This window comes from Homalodisca vitripennis, chromosome 1 (genome assembly GCF_021130785.1).
Source record: "Homalodisca vitripennis isolate AUS2020 chromosome 1, UT_GWSS_2.1, whole genome shotgun sequence".
NCBI lineage: Eukaryota > Metazoa > Arthropoda > Insecta > Hemiptera > Cicadellidae > Homalodisca > Homalodisca vitripennis.
Window position 1 is genome coordinate 225149156 of NC_060207.1, and position 23861 is coordinate 225173016.

General features: G+C 32.8%; 1 long non-coding RNA gene across 1 annotated transcript; it reads right to left on the reverse strand.

Annotated features, from left to right (window-relative positions):
* Window positions 1-1234: 1234 nt before the first annotated feature.
* Window positions 1235-8962, reverse strand: LOC124356179. Its single transcript, XR_006921827.1, has 3 exons — window positions 8857-8962; window positions 2149-2312; window positions 1235-1306 (listed from the first exon to the last, which is right to left on the reverse strand). It is a non-coding gene; the product is annotated as an uncharacterized LOC124356179 (long non-coding RNA).
* Between the last annotated feature and the right edge of the window lie 14899 nt (window positions 8963-23861).

Here is a 23861-nt window from a genome sequence, read left to right on the forward strand (position 1 = left end):
CACCATTCAGTAGTAATCTGAATTTACAACATTATCAGAATCTTTATAAGGTAAACTATGTTTGAACTTTTACCTTTATAAAGTCATGCCATGAAGCGATACTGCTCACTTCAGAAATTCATTTGATACCACTGGTCAGTTTCAGGTAGTGTTTACAAATAAATATAATTGCACTTCAAACGTTGAAGCATTATACAATATTAATTATTTTAATTGTCAGGACCCAAATTTCAATATGTGATTTTGCTCACATTTACAATTTCATTCCTCTCTTTGACGATTTCCATGTACACCATTCAGAAATAATCTGAATATATAACATTAGTAGGACCTTCATAAGGTAAACAATGTTAAGACTTTTTACCCTTATAAACTAAAGTTATGCCATGAAGTGATAATGCTCACTTCTGAAATTCATTTGATACCACTGGTCAGTTCCAGATAGTGTTTACACATAAATATTATTTGCACTTCAAACTTTGAAGCATTATACAATATTAATTATTTTAATTGTCTGGACCTAAAGTACAATATATGATTTTGCTCACGTTTACAATTCTATTCCTCTCTTTTTCCATTCCCACGTTCATTATAGAGTACTAATCTTAACATACAACATTAGAAATACCTTACAAGGTAAACAATGTTAAGACTTTTTACCTATATCAACAAAAGTTATGCCATGAAGTGATACTGCTCACTTCAGAAATTCATTTGATACCACTGGTCAGTTTCAGGTAGTGTTTACAAATTATTATAAATGGACTTCTAAAGTTGAAGCCTTTTAAAACTGTCACTCATTTGACAAGATCAAAAACAAGACATGTTATTTGGTCTCATTTTAAGTTTTATTTATTTAATTGGCCTTATTATTGTCTAAATAAAATTATACATTGTTAACAGATGTAGTATATTTAAAAACTAAAATCCTCTCTTTCTTCTTGATTGTGGTTAATTGTGTAAGAAATAAATGTTATTTTCTTACTTCTTTATACTAAATATTTAATATGTAAAACTGCTTAAATCTATGTTCTATTGATCCTTATGATTAGAGGTAAAAGGACTGTTTACAGCAGTGCATTGATTATCTGAAACAATTGGTGCAAGATGGTTTTCTTATTATCAAATTAAATAGGAACCGTACAAACTGTACAATGAAAAATTCAACAAATAATAAAACAGTACAAATTTAACCTAAAAGAAAAAGTTAAACATGTTTGTTTGCTTAGTTTTCTTGCCATGTTGATTGTGCACAGCTCTATGCAGCATGCGTTCCTGCTGGCCCATCCACCCATACCCAGTTCACCTGTAACAAATATCAATCCTGTTGGTGGTGTAATACAGTATTCATTCAGAAAATTAGCTACTGGTGGCTTTTTATATTTTAAATTAAACTCTAGCTGATGCTATCAAAATTTTTACATAATATTTTTATTCAATCGCCTTTGTAGTATGATCAGCTCTTGATATCGGCCCATCTTAAATTAACAGGTTTCTAAAATGTTCTCTAAACAGCCTAAATGAAAAAAAGGCAGTAAACTTTAAATCTATGGCTGTTCACCATTTTATAAATTTTTCCTGAATGTAAATAAAAAACACGAAATTTTATTTGTATTGACAATTTTACTATCTACAAATAGGTATATACATATACTAATATATAAAAATAATATATACAGCAAATTTACTGCACAACGATGTTGGCATGAAAGAGTATTCCACAAAAACAGGAATGACAATAAATCTTTGTGAAACAGCTAAAAGGTTAACATTCCTAATACAAACCAGTTTGTCATCAGATAGTTTTAAAATAAGTTAGATGTCTAGACTGATGTACACATACTGGGCAGAAACCCCTTGCAGATGCAGAAAACAAATATAACATAACCCCTTGAAACATTACTGTATTGCTTATGAGGTTGATATTAAGATGTAACTGACAACCTCTTAGTACATACAAAAGCTTAGTTTAAATAGCTTTTTCTTTTCGTTATTTAATAGTAAATATGAATAATTTCAATACCAATCTGACAAGTTTTCATGTATCAATTATACTATTTTATTCGATTAATTTTATAATTATTTATAGATTTTTCATTACATATCTTCACAAAGTAAGCATAAAATAAGAGTAACATTAAGAAATACTCAGGAAATAATGAAGGAAGAATAGCTGATACAGCAAGAAGAATAGCTGCTAGCTTCCAGGTCACTGACTGAAGATCTCTGAAGATCTCCTTCACATGGAGGGACAACAGATGAGTAGTTTCAGGAAGTAAGTAAGGAACAGAAGGCAGCATCCCGGCAAGCTCCTGGACAAAGAATTTATATAAATTTCGAACACAATATTCTCGCCAGTTCACACACTGTTCTCTAATCTAAATAATCAAATTAATGTTAACAACATGCAAGAGGTGGCACCCAAGGGCAAATTGCCGCATTTGTCAAAATCTAAAAGTATTATTATGTTTAAACAGATAAGCAACTTGGGAATTCATTCTATCTTCTCATATATTTCTTCGTGATCCCTAATAAAACGTTATTGTCCCCTGCACCCAATTCGGCAAAATTTCCTGATGCAAACATTTAAAATTAGAGATACAATACATTCACACATTTTCCATATTGTTCTTTTAGTTTAATTTTTTTGTACAATCTTCTTTATTTATGCGCTTAAAAAGTACGTACAGAAGTTAGCTCACACGCGACATCCCGCGTATTGTCAATTTTCCAGTAAATTCAGCAGTACTTTCATGTTTTAATTGACACATTGTTATTTACAGATAATTAAAGTAGTTTATTCTGAGACAAAATGGGTCAATCAAATCACTCAGATTTTTTAGAAGATTTCCTATTGAAGAAAAATATAAAATCATATAACAGGAATTATGTTTTGATATAAATAATAGTCTTGTGAAGAATGTACAGAATTCCAATATAAAATTTTACTTCATAATCACTGGTATAGCAAAAAAATAAATACAATTTTATTAATTTAATATTTAAGAATAACTAAATATTTATTTCCTATGAATGAGTACAATGAGTCTGTATCGTTTCGTTCCCACGAGAATCTGCAATTACGCGACTCGCCGGAAGTTCACTATCTATGGAATTTCCGGTCCATGAGGGGTTTTAGAAGTGAACGCCCGAGCACGCTGTATTTAAAAAGAAAGCACTTTTAGATTGCCTATGATATCGATCTTTCCTCCTACGTATTTAAATATGGTTAATATTTTATGAAATATTGCACTTATTTAGTATATTTTATTACATTTTTAACAAATGCAATATCGGTCACATAATTCCTTCAAATCTTTAGTCTACAAGGTGTAGACTAGATTGAACAAATTCTCATAAGTGTGTACTCCAATAATAAATTCGAGACACTTGAGGATGGTGTACATCTAAATAATTAAACTTAATAAATTAATACTGGACCTAAGAAATAATTTTTAAGGTGGTTACTGAATCTCTAAATCAAATTATTGTTTGTTTAAAATAATGTATAACTTGGGGTATGCTTATGTTAAAATGTATAGCCAAACTCCTTGTAGACCATCCTCCATTAGATGTGAAGACTACCTTAAAAACTATTTCTTTATTTCAGGGCAACATGACAAAAAATTATAGTCACTTCAAAACGTAGATTTATAGGCGCAGTAATGATGCACCAAGTTTTATTGTTTTACCCGTAATCCTTAGGGCTAAATCAAGCTTATCAAGGACCCTTTTTACAACCTCTGTGTGGTGTGGTTTGTGTTTGGAATGCAATTGGAAAAGAAATTTCTCACGGTGTCCTTTACAAAAATAAAATTGTATATACTATCTGTTGAGAAATATAAATAAAATTTATCTGAAACTAATTTCACCAAAACCCAATAAACATAGGTTACCAAAATAACTAAAAAGCGTTACTCCAGGCCGCCAGTCTGTAACCTGAATATTAGTGTACCCACATATTTGTTAAAGCAGTAAATAAAATTTGGTTTCAAAAAGCTATTGTAAAATTCTCCTACCAGCATAGTTTGAAGTAGGTAGATTTTGTGACAAATGAATTACGTATTAATAATTGCATACAATAATCATGTCATGATCTATGTGATAACATCCTAAAAGTCATTCATAAGATAATTTTCAAAAACTTAACTGTAGGCTATATTTAAATAATAGTTTACCAGATTACACAATATTTTGGTGTTACTTGAAAATACTAATTAAGTTATGGAGTATCGAAAATGTTAAATACGTTCTACACTAAACTGTAGTGTTCCATAATTGTTCTATTTGCAGCAAATTCTTCAATTTATATATGACAAAAATTTGTTTCACGTTGTAACTGTTTTTCCTTTGCATTAATAACAATTGCGTTAATATCTCCGTAAAGAAATAAATAGGTAGACCTTTTACAATAACCCAAACAGGAAAACCCTTATTATTTTGATATCATTACTTCAATGTATGTTTCCAATATCAAAAATTTCTCATTCCCTGTTCATAATTTTTAATCTTGATTTACAAATAGGCAACAGAATATGCTTAATATGTACAAGACAACATATTGGCAGATTGGTCAAGAAAAGGCCGACCACACGGTGTTATAAACAGGGCCCTAGGGCCGTTTAGTTGTTAAATAAGTTTTATACACCTGAAAGAAGATGGTAGAAATTAATTCTTGAGATGTGGTGATAAACTTTTTGAAACATATCACAATGCGAAATGTCTGAAATTTTATCATCCTTTCAAATTATTCATCATAAATAACCAAATTTAAACAAGTTTAATACCTACTTAGAATTCATTGCAACCTTAAATACACTGCAAATTCTTCTTGAATTACTTCAGTAGGGGAGACCGGGGCAAGTTGACGACGTTAAGGAATAAATATTTTTAATAAAATAATTGTGATAAAATAAAAGTCTTACGATACATAAGAGTTAAGTTATAAGTCTTTACCTACATTTAATTTTTTTTTAATTATCATAATATCAATTTTTTGTTTGTAAATTTTAGTTCTTATGAAACAATGCAAAAATGTCATCTTGCCCCACCCCCGGGGCAAGATGACTTTTGCATAGGGGCAAGATGACGAATGTTATGGAGGTTTAAATAAACACGCTACTTTGTAAAAGAAAAGGCTGCTAGTCATTTTTATTTATGTACAAAAAACTGACAAAACTAGCAGTAGTCACAAACCAAATTCCCCACCTTCGTAGCTTGTACAATTCTCGTGCCACCATTCACTGCACTTGGAACACTGGATCCACTCTTCAACTGGAGGATCGGAGTATTTTTCTTCACACCCAGGACATCTAACTTCACTGCCTTTTGAAGTAGAAGCTGTGTTCATACACCTAGGACGTTTTTTGTAGGGTCCAAACTTGAGTTTCTTTGAAACCTTTGAAGCTCGAAGCTCTTTCTCTTTTCTTTTTTAAGCGCTCTTTTTCATCCTTCATTTCTTGCTTTACTTCCAAACACATTTTTACTGGCGTGCTTGTTATAATACTAGAACTTAACTTCTGAACTTTTTCTTTTCTTATCCTTTGGTTTACCTTTAGGTAAAGGCTTAAAGTCGAAGACACTTGTATTCTTCTTTACCGGGATTGGGGCACAGTCTACTAGGCCTACTGTTTCTTGGCGTTCACTCAGCTCAATGGTTTCTTTCTTCAGGTTCACCTGGAGTTTTCTGTTGTATTTGATGTTGTTGATTGGATAGTTAGGATTTTCATCTTCATTATAGCTAGGGGTCTAGGCCTACATCCAGGTTCTGATCAGTTGTTTGTGATGCAGCAAAGTCATGTTCGTCGAATACAAGTGGATTATAAGGTTCTATTCCTGTGGACCTGAACCCACTAACGGCATTGCCAACAGTTGCAGCCTTGAAATAAGCAATGGTCAAAAGCTCACCAATTTTAAAAGTCACTGATGGTTCTGTCCTGGATTATTGACCATGAAGTTGTCACAAGCTTGACTGTAAAAGGTTTTCAGCGAACCAAAGAATGAAACGTTCCAAGGGCTGAAGACGGTGTGTTTGTATGAGGAGGAAATCAACCATAACAATATGGTTATCCTCTGCAATAAGTTGATTGCCTCTAGGGTTATGTGGGTTCTGTGATTATCGACAAGTAGCAGGATAGGAGAATCAACTGTGGGTTTTGCATTGAGGATAAAGTGGTTTCAAAAACTTTACGAACAACTCTCCGTTGCTCCAGCCATTATCGCTGCAGTGGCCCACACTACCTGGTGGAGCTCTTTCCATGAGTTCAGGTCGCATTCGCTTTCTGGCAAATACCAAAAAAGGGGGTAGGTAAGTTCCCGTAGCATTGATGCAACAAATAATAGTGACGTTCCTGCCTCTCTCCCCAGACACAACTTTAGAAACTCTTCTACTTCCTTTTGGTGAAAATTACCTTAGGTAATTTATTGGGCACAGTAGATAGTCCTGATTCATCTGCATTGTAGATTATTAGCAGCGGGAAAATTGTGTTTTTCTCGCACTTCCTTCAAAATGGAGAAAAATTTATCAACACTAGGTTTGTTGAAACCCATTGCTCTTGCAACAGATGTTTGCTTCTGGCTTACGCATACTAAAGTTGTGTTTTTTCATAAAGGTAGCCAGCCAATATCACTCACCAGCCATTTTTAGTTTCTTTATTAAACGGATGAGAAATCCCTAAGTGTTCTGCGTATTCAAAAACGAGTTTTCTGCACTGCAACTTGGTCATTCCAAAAAAACATTTGGTCCATTACCGTCAAATAGTTGTGTAAATCTTGGAGCTGCTCTTCATTGAATACTTCTCTATATCTTCCTCCATGGACAGGCATATCCTAAAAAAAAAACTTGTTTAAGGGGAGCAGGAAAGGTAAAAAATTTATATTTATTTTATTTCATTATTTTAAAGTTTTGGTACTTTTTAAGGTTTGGAAAATGTAAATAATAATCGTTGTAGGTTGCTTAGAAATGTTGTGATGAAGTAAATGAAAATGTTATGTGTATTTGCGTAAAAAAGCTGGGGTACGGATTATAGTCTTGTCTTTGTAACGTGAGAAGTTGTTATACCAAAGTAAATTTTGTTTTAATATCAAAAACAAGGTGGTAAATAATTTAACTTAAAACAAGTTGTAAATATAAACGTGGTGCAAGGTGTAGGTGAAAATAGTTACCGGAAACGTTCTTTTTCAGTCGGCGTCGAAGTGTTGCCTCTGGAACATTGTAAGTTCTCGCTGCTCCCAAGCAAGTCATTCTTCCCTCCTTGACCTCTGTGAAAGCAGTATCCATGTTGGTTTTTTTCCCCACTCTCCTCTAGAGGAAGTCTTTTTGTAGTTTCTCACCATCTCTGGAACCAAAGTTAAAACTAAAAATCTGTACCCGCATATTAAATTAATAAAAATTCAATTCTAAAGTAAAAATGTTTAAACAAAAGTGTAGATTAAATTTTTTTTAAATAAGTGGTTAAGTCTCACAGTGTCGTCAGTTATTAGTTTACTTAAATCAAAATTGTATGCATATAACCATACTTCTTAATAAGTTTCAGCTTTGCACCAGTAAAATTAAACCGGGGCAAGATGACGAACACGCCATCTTGCCCCACGTCATCTTGCCCGAGCGGCCCGTAATAGAGTAGGTAAATTTTATTGGCATTTAAGTTTATGATAAATATAAACAAACATGGTATTTATGAGTAGCCTCAATACATAAGGTAAATATAGGTAATATTGGAAAATTAACATATCTTACCTGCGTATTCAATAAACCTTACGATGCAAAGGCCGAAAGTTACAAAAACGCACTCCAAAAACAACAAGCCGCTGTAACAAACACACACAATGGCGAACTTGTCTTCACTGCCAGTTATTTCAGAGGGCCATCCGTGTGGAGCGCTACTGACATTCGACCGGTGCTACTACCTAGCAAACTAATTTGAGAAACTAACCTCAATTCGTCGTCTTGCCCCGGTCGTCAACTTGCCCCCGGTCTCCCCTACTACTCATGACTTTTTAATAATGCTGAAAATTTGCTAGGATTTTCATAACAATACATTTTCGTAGTATGTCCAAAAATAACCAATCATTCCATTTAAACACAATCCAATAAAAACTGTATAATCTTATTTATTAATTTCTTTGGTTTTGATTGCTTTGTATTATTACAGAGAACAGGTATTTTAATTTGTAGATTGTGTTGACTTATCACTTATCTTTTTATAAAGGTTTTGAAAATGTGAAGTATTTATTTTTTAAATGTTACAAGGAAAAGAAACTGTTATAAAATGCAATTCTCCTAAAAGTATCTATTAGACATTTAAAATAGTACTAAATATTAATAAAGCAATACTTTTCTAATAAGGTTTATTTTACTCAAAAATTAAACGGTGGTCATAAATAAATTTTATGGCTGAAATGTTTCTAACATTCTTGTATATGCATATTTAAACCATACGGTATTTTAATATTAATTTTAATTAAACTAATGTAATTATTTATTTGTGCTCGTTATGAAACCTTTGGTTTTAAAAGGCCTCGTCCAAAAAATAAACCTTATTGAAAAATTATTGTTTTATTAAAATTTGGTACTATTTTTAATTTCTTTCCTCAATGGCTCCAAGAGTCTTCAATCTAAGACACATTTTTAAAACTACTAGTCCTTTTAACTTTAAAATATTAAATAACGAAATAGTAAGTCAGACCACATGTTAATATTTTTTTATTGTACTGAAATTTGTTTACAAATCTATTAAGTATCTATAAATTGAGCTAGTACTAAGTTATATTGGGCTTGACATAAATTACTTTTACATTTATTAATTAAATACATTTATCTTACTACACTAAGATAAAAATCAATAATTTACTTACCTTGAGATGATCGGACAACGCTGTAAGTACAAAGAAGCATTGAATCTCATGACCCCACTGTGAAATTTAGTTGAACGTTTTCCATGTCGTCGGGTAAGATCGCCAGACCATAGGCAGGTTGAAGTCAACAGCGATGAACCAAAACAAGCCCCACCCAACCGTGGTGTGTAACCGCGCTAATAACTGCAACCCAACTATCACAACACAATCGCGCTTGGGCTCAACGACTGACTGTGACTGGTGACTGCTCAAAGCTAACGCCAGCTGTCACCTCACTAAACCTGCGCGTGCCCTACTGCGCGTTTGAAAAGATATCCTCCATTTCTCTCTCAGTCTCTTTAACTCCGAGATAAGATAATTTCTTGTCTCTCCAGTCAATCTGTGGGTTTAAATGAAACTCATTGTTAATTATTTGTAATAACTTTTCCTTCTATAAAGAATGGCTATTTTGCGTACCTTCTATACTATATTCCATGTTTGACAGGAATTATAAGTAAAGCACTCCATTTTTCGTAAACTATTATGTATTAAATCTGTAAAAATTACATGTTATGCCTTTATTAGCTTAATATGACTACAAAGTATTTATTTAATTATGATTATTGCCTGTGGTAAAACACAATTGTGTGTGGTTATTGTCATATGAAATCTGACTCATCGCATATTTGACTACACAAATTGTAGATTCACATCAACATATTTCACAGAATTTAAAATAACCACACCGTTAATAGCCTTAATTAATTATGTCTTGATATCATCAAAGGTAATTTAAGAATAATCAGGCTTTCCCTAAACACTCATTACATCTGTTTTATTGACAATATAATATAACTTGAGTATAAAACCTCTCAGGGAGTTGTATACTACGTGCCCTTTCGTCGTCAGATGTTAGATATATTCCACATTGATGTAAGTGAATTATTTTATTAAAAAGATAAATGTATCATTCTTCTGCTAATTTCCGGTATATATGATACAAAATACAATAATGAACAAAACATAAACAAGTGTAATAATAAACTAACATAACAAAAATTAATATTTGTATCTGTCTCATTATAGAAATATTGGGTCTTTTGTAGAAGAGGACCGCCAGTCTTGAAATGTTTTCTATGGATACAGGACCAACAAAACCACATTGTACACTCAGTATATATGTATTGGACAAAATTTGAACACATTTTAAAGAAAAAAAATTATGTTACAAACTATATAAGGGTTTATTCTTGTGGAGGCCAGAATAGGTTCATGTCCCGCCAGATAGCTTGAAACAGATCGTCATAAGACCCTTCAAACAACATGCCATCGCTATAGAACATATTTCAAGACTGGTGGCACTCTTCTACAAAAGACCCGAAATATTTATTTATTGTGTAGACTATGGTATTTAGATCCAATGCAAAAGCAGTGGTGCATCAAGAAATGTACTCTGAAGGGTGCCTTGAAAACAGTAGAGTAGAGGGTATAAAAAACTCTATATCAGGGGTCCAGCCACCCCTGGGGAAAGTTTTGAAACATTAGGTCCTAAAATTAATATTCTATAGTACTTCTCAACTAATAAGAGGAGGTATAATATCAGCTCAGAGCATAAAGTTTTCAATAAAACCTTTCTACCACCAATCACCAGGAAGCTTATATAGGAATAGTCTTCTACAGTTTAATATGAAGTATATGCGACTAAAACAAAATTGAATCATAAAATTAACAAGATACTTAACAAAATAGTTCAGTACAATCACTAAACAAGAGCAAAGCTGCATCATGACTTCGGATCAAAAAGTATAGATACCCTTTTAATAACCTTAATAAAGTATTTAAGTACTCCGAGGTGAAATAGTAATTGGGTTTATACTGATACTGCCTAAAGAAGTCACGTGCCTTAGTAGATGGCCATAATCGGATCTCGATTGTAGGACTGTAGGTCCACGCCTAGTTTGACGAGAGTGGCTGACGTCACTTTTCTGCAGGGTAGGACAGTTAGTCCACGCCGACACCTGCGGACTAACTGTCCTACTTTTCAAAACTGACCTGGCCGTGCATTACTTTTTCTACCTGCACTTATTCTTTATTCTGGTCAGTGATGTTTCCACTACATTCGCACAGCGTACTGCTAAAGCAGCAAATATTAACAACAGTTTACTCAAGCTATCACATATGAAGTGGATTACTAATAGGGATTATATCTTAACGAATTCCACATAGCATTATATTACTTTCTGATTAATTTGGCATTGTCCTAATGAATCATAAACATCTACAGTAAGTTTGTATTAGTTATTCCTTATATTGGACCATCGTTTGTATAATACTGTATATACCAGTAGACACATTACTCGTAGTACCTACACGTTAATTGCAATGGATGGTTTATTGTTTTATTAACATTGTTAATAGTGAAAATAACCATTTAGTTCATATCTAATATGTCATTTTTAAAGTTGTACCAAATTAAGTTAAATAGATACGAAGAAAAAATATGTTATTACCTTAAATAGTGGCTCTTGGCATATAATCCAAACAGTAAACAAAACATCTGCCTACACAGACATACTAACTTACATAATAGTGACCTTATGCCGTTATCGATACGTTGTAAATATCACTCAAACAGGAATTTGATGAACGGCTAAAAAATTTGTCTAGTTTCATTCAAACTTCCAATTGCTATTCATCGCTATATAACGCTGCGAAAAAAATTAACGTTATTTCAAATAGTGATCCCGGAACGACAGGAGATAACATGTTTAATTACTAGCAGTTATAAGGACCTCGAACGCTCCAAATTATTAAATTTATTCTTAAACCCTATTAGTTTTATTCCCCTTTAAAATAAACCGTTAACCATTAAAAGTTTTAAAATTTAGTGTTAATTAATAAAAAAGCCCTAGTTAATATTGCTTTGTTTTTTCGAACAAGGTACATACAAACTTCTAAGAAGCCTACTTCTGTCAAAAGTCAAATAAACTATGCGTTTTATAACTATATAAAAGTTATATAGTACATTCTTTTGATGTCTGCATACAGTACTCATCATGCATACTCAATATTTACTAAAGTGTACAGTTAAAAGTAGACTTTTAATAAAACTTGTAGTTTATTTATCTAAATATTTGTCTTACTTGTGCTCAACAGTGGTCACAAAAAAGTTTGAAATGAGAAGTGATGTTATTATCAAGCTTACTCTATGCTTTCGTGAATAAATGTAAGGTAATTTATGATTGTGCTACTATAAAACAATGTTTACACAGAACAATTGACTAAAGTTAAGAGGCTCTTATACTATTATATAAATGTCTTGTTCTCTTTACGTGATTTTTCTGTGCATTCTTAAGATATTTTAATCGTTGTTCTCCTAGTCGGAGCGAAAACGTATCCAATAAAGCAAAGGCCACTATAATCGTTACAGACATTCTTAAGTTAGAAATGGCGTAACTAACCTGACTTTATTTTATGTCTATAATTTTGTTTCATTCTTTTTGCAGCTGTCTTATGTAGTGTACTGAAAAACTATTTAGCAGATATAGAGTTTAGATCTCGAAACATCCATTCAAGTGCTACAGTGTGAGTACGACGATCCCTTGTCAACCCCTCATCAAAAGAAACCCGTGAGTCGGACAGTGGGTCCCAGGCCGGGACCGTGGACCAACTGTCCACCCCTCAAGAAGTAGGTAAGAAATGCTTCCGGCAGTTTTATGACGTGGACCTACAGTCCGTGTACCATAGTGCTCAGCGTTCATTTCTGTCAATCTTCGCTATGACTTCGACCCTTTCGACCAGCCACGTTTCGAATACGAAAAAATATGATATTCCCACTAAAAAGCCCACTATAACCGGCCTATCAACAATAACCCAAATTGTTTTTTTTATTTGCTTTGTACTAATAGCGTGTGATAACCCGCTAAGATACAAGTCACATTAACAAGATCTTCAGATTTTCCCACCTGTTAACCCAAATTTAAAATAACTCTGTAACCTGATTTTTACTACACAACAATTTGCAAAACATCTGTGTTTTGTGCAGGTGTAGGCCTTTACAGAATATCATAAACCTTTCAATATTAGTAAACAATAGATTCATAACGAAGGCAATAAACCCTAGGTTCAATTAAAAAATTACCGTGCGGTAAGTGTAGAACGTACTCAACGAAATTTTAAGCGATATCCTACAGTAAGTTTATACGCGTGGGAAAGGAAACGAACTTCCGGTGTTGTGCGCTCCCGTTGAAGCCTCCTTAGAATATTTGGTAGACTATACAAGTTAAAACGTTATCCATTAAAATTGGCAACTCAGAGTAACAACTCAAGTCATCAGTTACGCAATTGTGTACTTTGGAAAATATTGCATATACAATTAGTTTCCATCAAACGCAATCAAATCGGTTACAATTTTAGTCTGAATAGAAATATGTTTAGCGATGAACTGACCTATATGAAATTATTTATGGCTTTTGCTTAACATAGACATTTAATTAAATGCACATATTTTTATAATCTTGTTATGTTAATTTGCATTCCTTACCAAAATTCTAAAGCCAGTAAATCCGTATTTGAAGATAACCCATTAACCAGATTAAAAGCAATAGAGTATACGAAATGAGTCTAAACGTCATGGTTGAGGTGGGCCGCTGGAGAATTTTATCTGGTTTAAGAATGTTAAGAAGTTCTAAAAAAGGAACCGAGCCAAAGGAACTTGGGTGACAAAGTGCTCAAAACTCTTCTAGCCCGCACGGTACTAGACAAGAAAACACGTCTCACTAAACCTGCCGATCAAACATTTAAATGCAATTTTCAAATTTATTCAACGTTATATAAGGTTAAATTGAGAGGCTTATATTACTAAGTAAAAAGGTAAACATGATACATTAATAACGATATAGATACTTGCCTGTCTAGGCCCTCTTTCCTCCTTATAACTTAGAGAGGTTGTAAAACAATAACGTGTAATTTGATTTAAAATATTTTTTATAATTAATCCACCGTTTTCTATTATACTTTGTTAGTTGAGTACAATGTCAAGGGTGAAATGGAACGAATCAAATTTGATAGAGAACGTTTCATCGTTATCTACCTGTGAGATCTGTGGACTGTGTGAAGTCAGCTGTAGGCTACCCGGAAACTGCCTTAGCTTTGTGCTATTTTTATACTACTCCTCATGTAGCAGATTTCTGTACTGATGGATATTTTTTATCATTTTAATAGTTTATTTTGGTTATGTGTACTTAATTGTAAAAACACTCCATTGAAAGCGTCAGCAAGTAGTTTTGTCATTTGAAAGTAACCAGATAATTTTAAAATGTTCACATACACACTAGTCATAGTTTATAAGAAATTTGTATCTTTGAGTCTTTATTTTAATCTGCCTATATACAACATTATACATTGAAATAAAGGTACTTTACCCGAGGAATAAATTACATTATGTTAACAATTCATGTAAATTTATTATTCTCGTTTAGAAGTTCATCATTAATGTAAAAATTAAAACACTTTTAACTTTATACATAAAATTTTATAAACAGTTCTGATAGATTAGTTTATATTAGCAATAAAATAGACACTTTTATGCCGGGTCCACACCAAACCAACAAAAGAAAAAACAAAACAGCAACTCAATGTTTCCCAACATTTTTGAAACAAAAGCGAAACATTTCGGCAACAATTTTGTTTTGTTTTCGTGTTTTTCAACAACTTTTTGTTTTCCGTCGCCTGGCGGTAAAGATCAAACTGTTGCTGTTTTGTTTGTGTTTCTGGCAACTTTGTTGGTCTAGTGTGTACGCTTTCCACAGGAAGAAACAAAACTTAAAATTTGTGGTTCAGTTTGTCTCGTGCTGTGTGCAAAATGACTTCATCGGGAAAAAGCAATAAAATGGAGTGTTGAAAATACATGTAAATTAATCGAACTTTATAGAGGGAAAAGTAAATGTTATGGGATGCCGACACCCTGATTATAAAAAATCGTTATAAAAAGGCAGCAGACGCCTTAAAGGAAATAGGAATATTGTGTAATGTTTCTTCAGAGGAAGTAGACAGAAAGATAAAAAACATCAATACCCAGTACCAAAGAGGAATACAGAAAATTATCAGTTATTGAAAAAATCCGGAGAGCTGGTAAAACTTTCGTTTCGAAGTGGTTTGGTTATTCACTATTAAGTTTCTTAAAAGATAAAAACAAGCCAAGACCAAAGTGGGAATATAGGCGGATTATCGAATACACAGGTAGATATTTATTTATTTATTTTTATTTATTAGATATAAAAATTTACATATATTTATGCATTATTTATTTACTTATATTTATTCATTATACATTCTATCATTTTATCCTTAAAAAATCAGTACTTTTGCTCAATAGATTAACAAAAAAAATTTTAACTGCCATGGAACTTGTTATTAGTTATTAATAATTAGAATAATAAATCATTTAAATCAATTAAAAATCATTTTCCCCTAAAAAAATCAGTACTTTTGCTCAATAGATTAACAAAATTTTTAACTGCCATGGAACTTGACCTTGCTCAGACATAAAATATTCAGCAAATTCTTTTCTTATTTCCATAGCTTCTACAGATGATTTTCTTGCAGTCTGTTGTAGATTAAAAACGACTGTAAAGTTTGTTGATCTTTTCTCCTTGCGCCATCTTCTAGTGTACCACTATCCAATATGTTCTACATCAAAGCTGTTTGGTGGATTATTATTTATTTTTCGACAAGACACACCTTAGATAATTATGCAAACAAATGCATGCCAAAGTCACTTTTTCTACCTTTTCTGGTTGTAACTGCATTGGTTTGCGAAACACTCGAAACACAGACGCTAAAATGCCAAACACATTTTCAACTATTCTTCGAGCACGTGAAATTCGGTAATTGAAGACACGTTCTATTGACCCCCTTATCTTGATGGCCGCTATATGGTTTCATAATGCATGGTTTAAGGGGGAAAGCATCATCTGCGACTAAAACATAAGGACTTTCTTTGTCCCTTCCAAGAAGAACACGTTTTTGTGGCAAATTTAGTTTCCTTCAACCAATAGTTTGTAAAATGGCGTATTTTTAAAAACACCTCCGTCAGAGATTCGTCCTTGACAACCAACGTTTGCATACAGAAAATTATAATTTGCGTCAACAACAGCAAAAAAAAAAAAGAACTACACTGAATGTTCCTTTATAGTTAAAAAATTCACTGCCACTGAATGTAGGTGCCTCGATTACAATGTGCTTTCCGTCCATTGCGCCTATGCAATGTGGAAAGTGCCAAATCTTGTTGAAATCATCGCTAACTTTTTCCCATTCCTCTTCACTTTTAGGAGAGTCTGAAATAAAATACAAATTAAATTTAATTGAAAGTTCTTATTATATATTTTTTTTTTTAATATACATTTTTTTAATATATTGTTTATGCAGTTTTTAATAACATACATTCTTTACTTTACAGGAAAGTGATGATTCAGACAGTGATGAAGAGGCAAAAGAATCCGAAACAAATGACGATGATACCGCTAGCGTCAGCCAGAGTACAAGTAATATGGGGAGAATTACAAGAAAGCTACGAAGATTTGCAGGCTCAAAAGGAAATTACTGATAAAAACACCAAAAGCTTAAAAGCAAAATCTACCACACCAAAGAAAAGAGTTCTAACCACTAGTGAGAAGCAAAATGCAGAAGTTTATGGAATGCTACAAGAAGTATATAAAAAAAATCAGCAAGGAGGAACATCTGTACAACCGATGATTTTGATATATTTGGTGTGAGCTAGTTGCTAGAAAAGTGCGAAAACTTCGTACTCCTTATGCGCAAGCTACTGTGCAGCATTTGATCAATGATCTTCTCTACAAAGCAGAAATAGGAGAATATGACCAACCAAAAAAACACAGAAACTCAAGTAGCAATTGACACCGTTCCTTCATTTTCGATCTCCAATTGCAGTTCACACTAGTTCTACAGATACAAACAACCACAATTATATGAGTCCAGATAGCATTCGGTCTTGCTCGCAAGTACCCTTAGCGTTGGAACCTACTCAAATCCAGGCGGCATACAACCTTATTCAAACCCACCCAGCGTTCAAACCTACGAGATACTGACTAGTCCGTCTTGCTCATCGAATCAACATACCACCCAGATTGATGAAATCCTGGCCAGCTACGCGGATAACAACAAATGAATCAGCTCAGTCATACATGTAATTTTTCAGATACATTCCAAATAAAAGTTATTTTAAAAAAATCAGTTTATTTTTTAACAGCTACCTATTAATAATGTTAAATTTTACCTTGACATATGTATTTAGGGCACTTTATGAGAGCATCGCAGGTTTCTGGAATTATTACTGATATTGCCTGTTTGGATACTTTGAAAAGATACATCAGACTCTGGTAATACTCCCCAGTTGCCAAAAATCTTAATTAAAGTAATCACTAAACGTTCTGTTACACTAATGGCATTTCGAAAAATTTGTATTTTTCTTCTGTATCGAGGGTCCCAAATGATTTCTATTAGATTTTCAAGATCAGTACTGGTCATTCTTAAAAAGTTTTTGAAGCTGCATCGCATTTCTCCACTAATACCTCTATCGTCTTTTCTTAAATCTTCCAATAGTTCCTCAAACATAGTTTTTTTGTCGGTTCTTCAAGCAGCTCGGCCTAACCCAAAAACGTTTTTTCTTTTTTGGTTTAGGAATAGAAAACCAGCTGCCATAATAAATAATTCATTGTTCCTTTGTAATTCCAAATTTCGAGCTCGCCACATTTTCTATCGGGATCACAAAGTTGACTGATTTTTTGTTTTCATAATGTGGACAGCAGTTGACAATTAGTTTCCTGTTTTCGAAAACTTGCAGTTTTGTTGTGTTGCTGATTTGTTGGAGTTTTTGTTATTGTTGGTTTGGTGTGGACCCGGCATTAGAAAACAATCTGATTTCTGGAGTAGGATAAACTCAAACAATATAAATATTCGGCGAGGACTTCCTTAAGCCTGGCAGGCTCACGGTTCGAACCGAGGGGCGAGGGAGTGTTGGTTTATTGCACCCTCGTCACATTTGAGATAATGGGTCATTGACAGGTGCAACATGCTATGGAGGACCTCCCGTATCCGGTTGTGACACATTGTACTGTCTATAGCTTTCGTCTCGCACAAACAATTACTACATAAATTCCTGGAAATCATGAGCATTGTTGTACATTTGTTTTCATTGAAACACTGAAGCAATTCACTATTTTGTTTGTGTTGGAATTATTCAACAAAATTGCATAGTTTGTTCTATTATGGTGGCATAACAGTAGTGGAATATCTGACATGGTTGAGGAAGAAATTAACACGTGTTATCGATCGGTAAATAACTATCGTAATAATGGATGAACGTTAAAAAATATAAATCGACGAAAATAAATCTATTTTGTAGTTTGGAGTTTATCATATTTTTCTAATAGTTATAACATGAGTCTAACAGTTTCCACTAGATAGTCCTTTTGGTTACAGTTTTAGAAAACTACTCTTATTACAGGAAACAACCTCAGATCCGTCAGAAGAGACAAATTCTTACCAATGTCCATATCTGATCACGAAGGCCTTTTATTTAGCAGTTTGTCAGAAGATAAAAAAAACTTAAAAAGTATAATGAAAATCATTAGTAAGAATTCAAACTATACTACAAAAAAAGATTAACACAGTATTTTCATTGAAACTGGTGTAGAAAAACAGTTATTTAAATAAATTTGTATATATACTTTTAGTAATCATTCCAAAAATGCTCCTTTAAAAAGAAAAATTATATTTCACAAAATAAAACATGGAATTTTAAACAGTGCCATCATTTATTTGTGTATTACCAAGCCTAGCTTTTTTAATTGTGTTCTAGTTAGATTGTATCTTATTATATTATATTCGTGAGTTAAGAAATGTCTGGAAGTTTTATTATAGGATTAACTATGAGATTACGTAGGAAGTACATAAAAATGCCACATCAGTATCAATGTCTACAGAAATAATTTCTTATCAGTACTGCCATCATACATTAATTACTACAGTTTGTTCACTTTAAAACAACTGTTATTGGAAGGGCTGATTCAATCAAAAGGGAGTTTTAATAGTTTAGCTCTACTTCACCTTCCACTTTGTGTAGTGTTTGAAATCTGACATTCGGTCACAGCCTTAACTACTGGAATCTGGAGTCCACGTCCGTATAAAAGGATCCGACAAAGATCAATACAGCAGAGTACATTAGGAATATGATTTCGATATCCTTGATTTTGCCAGCTTAAATAGGGTCCTGACATGATAGCCTAGGCCAACCAATTAGCCTAGACAGTCGGTAACGAAGAAGCTCAAAACGCAATCTCGGCAACAGAGACACATACACTACAAAAGAGTGTCTGTCTCGTTTGCCCAGAAACAATATACACAAGAAGAGGCATTCTCAATGTTTCATCAGCTGCACAATTAAAATGGAGCAAAATTCAAAATGCACATTTATCGCTTTGGTTTAGAGGCTTGCGTGTTAAAAATAAATGCTTTTTACTAATTCAATATAATATAAACAAAGTAGCAACACGCCACACCACGTGTTGCATAACAAACTGAGTTTGCATTCAAAATTTCAAATCTATAACACATTTTATTTTCGATATACCTGCAGGCAGATAGAATGATAAACAGTCGCACAGAAGAGACATTTTTATATACCCCCGGTAGATAAAATAAAAATTGTGTTGGCTTACTGAGTGATAACAACCCAACCTAGTCTATATCAAAATGTTAACAGAAGAAATCTTTCTCGAGATAACTTACCACATTATAGTCTCATATTGAATTATGTTTTATAGCAGTGTTCCAGTAATGAAAGTTTCGGTGAGCTAAATTGGGGAACTGCAACTCAAGAGTTCTCTGATATTAAATATTGTCACCTACTTTTAACATTGACTTTCCACTCTGGTAATTTTTTCATTTTACCATATGAATAAAAATTTTCCATGTAAAAAAGTCTTTATTGGACTAGGTTTGTTCTCAAATTTATTTATTCTGCCATATTTTCATTGCCCCAATGTTTGCATATAATACCAATAAAAATATAATAGCTAACGCTAGGCCATATCCCATGGAATGACATTCACCATTATCGAACTCAGTGTTATCAGCCAAATTCAATGGTTGACCTCATTCTTGTTTATGTAGAAATGAAGTTTCAATTAAGTCTAATTATGAAATATTTTTCGAAATGATACACATGATCTTGTCATATGATACATTCACGTTCTTTTCATTTTATTGCGTTTCATACTAGTGTTTAAATAATAAAAGTCTACACATCTAGTCACCACTCACCTTAAAAATGGTGTGGGATGTGTTGGAATAATTAGTCTACATGTGTTAATACGTCATACAAGTTTTTACCCGCGGGTAAAAAAAATCAAAGTCCGAAGCCAACTTTATCAAAACACGTATGATGTAATATAATGGTCCTCTATAATGTGTTTCAAACGTAAGTAGTCATATGATCAGGTTCATATAATTTCAGTGTTTATGGTTAGACGATCAGAGGTACAATATCTTATATCATGTTTGGTTGGTATGGGAGCATTCATTTCTCGTTCAAATTCATCATATTTCCGATGCCACAACTGAATTTACCTCGTTACTCTCATCAAGAAATTATTTACACTGGTCTCCGAAAACAGCTTTGCTTAAAAAACCGCTTATTTCCAGCTATTGTGATCTACTGCCGGTCTAATGTATTTTTAGTGCCATAGATGAGTTTTCATCGTTGTCCTGACGAGGGAAATATATTTACCTTCTTAGGAATGAGAAGCCTACTTCGATCAAATCTCTCTCTGGTTCCGAGCATTTCAACTGACTTCGAGTTTATTGTAGTTACGGTTCCATAGTTGAATTTGCCTTATTTACCCGATTAACAAAATGTTGACGAAAAAATATATATATATACAGTCCTAAGAGACTGAGAACAGGAGTTTAGTGTCAGCTAAATTTGATTATATAATATAAATAAAATAGTGCTTAAATTAAATAAACATATTGGTGTGCTGCCTTAGTATAATGTTTACACAGAAAGGTTGATTACTTGACAGGCTCATTCAATAAAAATTACGAAACTTTAAAGACCAAGAATTGGAACTTTCGCTATTTTTAAGTCCATTATGGTGGAGCCCGGAAAGTTTTTCGAAATAAGAATAGGCCCATATTCGTTCCAGGAACCGTAGGAATGTCTATGTCAAGTTTCAGTACAATCGGTTGAGTAGTTTACGCGTGAAAACACAACGAAGAAACAAAGGCACTGTGGCATATATAATATTATTAGGACGTTAAAATATATAATGGGTAAATTGAGTTTGTTTACAAATATATTTAATGTGCTTTGTTACCAATATCACAATGGTTACCCATAAGACTAATGTAATACATGCTAAATGTCACCCAAATCTCATGGTGTGACGTTTACCACAATCGAACGCAGGTTCCTCACACAGTACTGAAGCTTCATGCATAAACAAACGTCTATATGTTAGTTAGTTTCTGATATATCGTGCGGAAAGACAGTTTTAAATGAAAGTTGTCCAGCCCCACGACTGATAGGCTTCCCACTAAGTCAATTGTCATATAACCTCATGATCGGGGCAAGGTAGTTTATTGAGCTAAAGGGGCCCGACTGGTTAACATCCCAGATGCTGTTTACTGTTTGGTTGATCATATATAATAAATATATAGCAGGTTCTTTCTTTACTGCCATTATCAGAGCTAATATTTATATAAAATATACAAGACTTATAATTTTTATTACTTTGATCAATAACATTGTAGTAATAGCGTTTAATAGTAAATAATCAACACTGGTTTATGCATAATACGTAACAGACCAGTTATCTTAATTGGTTATGAGAACTAGCTCCTAAATAAAATTTCATAATGAAATGACAGTTGTTGCTTGCAAAATGATTAATTTTAATTTCCTGTTTTACTTAATAAAAGACAACATATTTAATACAGGAAAATGTTATATAATTTTATTTTAGCATTGGAACATATGATACGTCAAAAATATATATTTTATGTGTGTTTGCTAAACTCAATACTTTCAAAACATTTGTTGAGTGTCTGGCATTATTGAGAATTTGAGTTTTCATATAGTAAAATAATGCAACATTTTATTATGAATGTATTGTTTGTTATTTACGGTGATTTAATTGGACATACATAGTACAGATACAATAAACATTCCAAATGTATACTTATATTTATTAATTAATGTAATTAAGGTTGAATAAAGTTTAATAATTAAAATATTGTTTTCTATTTATTCTATGATTTGTATGAAAAACCACATTTTAAATCTATAAGTTAGATACACAATTGCAAATATACATAAAATAAAGATAAATATTTAAAGGTTGAATTGAAACTAATTCTTTTTAGGCTGCTTTACATAACAATCCACATGAATTATTAAATTTGCGCTGAGGCTGGAACGCCTTCAGAATTGCCCCTGCAACATAGCAACATGACGGTCGCCGGCGACTTGCTCTGGCACAGACTGTACTTCTGGACTTTGTGACACTGGACTTACTGACACTGCTGTATTTTAATAATATTAAACTCCTGGACTTATTGAAAACTGGACTTTATGAAACTGCGTTATATTTTAAATTAATATTAGAGAACTGGACTTTGTGAAAACTGGACTTTATGAAACAGCCAGTATTAAAATGGCAAAATACAAGGTCCTGGACTTAATGAAAACTGGACTTACTGAAGCCTAGTCGAAAGTATAAAAATTTATATATATATATATATATATATATATATATATATATATATATATATATATATATATATATATAAATGCCTCTGCTTCTACAAAATATCACCGAATTATGCCGATAAAAATATAAAAGAAACTCAGCAAGAGTACACTAACTCTTCGGCACTATGGTATATCGTCGTAGAAGCCTTATTAGTAAATATATTCCTTTTCATTTCGACAACAAGTGGATACAGAGAAATATGAAGTCTTTTAGGAGCGTTAGAGAAAGGAATGTAAAGATTTTATTTCTGTTTGTCTATCCGTCTGTCTGTCTCCATGGTATCTTGAAACTAAATGACTTTTAGAGTTGTAATTGTGCATGAAGCTTGATTTTTAAACAGGAAACACTGAGTTTTATGATGTTTAATGTCACTTCACGCGATTGGGCTAAGCGTCATTGAATCCTATCACTGAGTAGGTCATTCTTTTTTTTTGTTTTCCGTGGGTATGTTAAACTATCTTTTCTGTATGACGTGAGTGTGTCCATCTGACTGCAGGATATCTAAAGTGAAATGAAGTATGTACTTGAAATTTTGCATGTAACCTTAGCGAAGTCTGTTACGCGACGTACCATACAGTATAGCGTACATACTATATATGTACGCTATACCTTGGTTCTACAATGAGGAAAATTACAGTCATAACCACCAAATTAACTTCATGCCGCTAAATTGGCTAGTAGCCATCGCAAGATCTCGATGATTTGATAATGGTTTTTTAAGAATTTAAATGGGCCAGGTTATATGTTATTTTAGAGATTGTTTTACCAAGTAAACACATTTTGAAAGTGATATGTGTTCAATTCTAACATATTACAAGTTTTCAAAAATTACATAAAACATATTTACATTTTTCTCATTATCTTACTATTACCAATCTGTGAGATTTGATACTAATACTCTACACAAAAGAAATCGTTTTTCCCTACATGTAAGTACACAACATGTCTACTAACAGGGTTTAATATTACACAATTTAATTTTTGTTATTTACTTTTATTGTTCGTCAAACTAATCTTAATATCTTCATCGAACTTAATATTCCACATTTTGTCATCTAAGCTTTAACTTCACCGTAACAAAAGAACTTAATGAGGGCGAAAGATTTATTCGTTCTGAAGGGAAACCAGAGTACTTAATGTAGTAGTAGTAGTAATGTAGTAACTTAATGAGGGAAGACGAAACAAATAGAA